Below are 1501 nucleotides of genomic sequence, written 5' to 3' on the forward strand. Positions count from 1 at the left end.
GCTCTCTTCCCCTATCCTATCACTCCTATGCATTTGCTTATGCCCTCTTTCCTAATTCCACTACCCTCTCACACTCATAAGCATATGCATTTGCGTATGCAAATGCTTATGCTTATGCATGAGCGTATGCTCATATGGTCATGCATATGCATATAAGCATAAGCATAATCATATGCTTTTCCTCTCCCCTATTTCACTCATTAGCAAATAATTGTGTTGTCATAGTTTTAATTGAATTTGAGTTTCAAGTAATAAATTTTCTTTTAAATAAATTGTAAAGTAATGTCTTTTAAGTAAATTGTCTTTTCGTTTCTTACCCAGTCTTGTGTTTGTTTTTATTTTCGTGTACTTCACACATGCTTTGATAGCCTCTAACCATCATCTTCAGTGACCTCGGCTGAGCTTCCAAGGCTCTAAGCCTCAAGCGGCACTTGCTCCTCAGCCCCGCAACTCAACTGATTTATGCTTTACTGAAGAGCATAGGTGGCTCCAAAGTTGGCATGAGTGCCTCCAAATCGGTAGGTAAAGTCTGAATGATGGCCTCCACAGATGAATCTACCAAACTATAGCTGCCTACACACCTATGGCCAAATGCTCCTCCAACGTCGAAGTCCACTAGGGCTTAAATGCTAACATAAACGATGACCAACTGCATCAAATGATCTCACCATGCAAGAACATGCTCTGACAACATTGCTCAACCTCTCAATCAATGATACAATCAAATCTCGAATTATTGCAGCAGGAGTCGCTGCATCCTCCTTGCTTCTAATTGACCCCTTTGCTAAAAGATTCACCAAGGGTGGAATCGCGCCAGTCGTTCCAATCCTTGCCTTGCTTTCCTTGTCTACAGATATAGTGGACAAAATCAAGGTAGCATTTTCCATGGCCTCAGGGCAACCTCCACTCACAACTTCCACCAGAGGAAGTCATCATGAATGGACTAGGAGACGGATACAAGAATCTAGTCCAGAGTACAGCCATTCAATGGCAAATTCCAACACTAGAAGAACTTTAGTCAGTCTTACGTGGTGAAGAACTCAAGACTCAGGCCATTCATGCACACAAAGGTCATTCCAATGATCAAGCATTCATAGCTTCAGATAGAAGCAAGGGTAGAGACAGAGGCAGAGGTAGATCATTCCAGCAAAGTCAGCATGAGCAAAGAGGAAATCATTCCAATCAAGGAAGATTCCAAGGACGAGGGAATGAATCCACCATGTCAAACATCCAATGTAACTACTATCATAAGTTTGGACACTATGAAAGAGATTACCGCAAGAAACAGTATGACTAAGGTGGTCAATCCAACAGCAATCAAGGGAATTTCCACAGAAGAGGAAATCATTGTGGTGGGAATTCTAGTCACAAGTCATTATGCAAATGAACATGGGAATATGTTTATTGCAAACGGGGAAATGCAGAATACTGATAAAGTGTATCTAGACATTGATTACAGTTCAAAAGAAGATTTTAGTTATCAAGTCAACCAAGTAGATTA

The sequence above is a fragment of the Dipteris shenzhenensis genome, chromosome 29 (assembly GCF_047967505.1).
Source record: "Dipteris shenzhenensis isolate YYH24624 ecotype China chromosome 29, Dip_SZ_1.0, whole genome shotgun sequence".
Lineage (NCBI taxonomy): Eukaryota > Viridiplantae > Streptophyta > Polypodiopsida > Gleicheniales > Dipteridaceae > Dipteris > Dipteris shenzhenensis.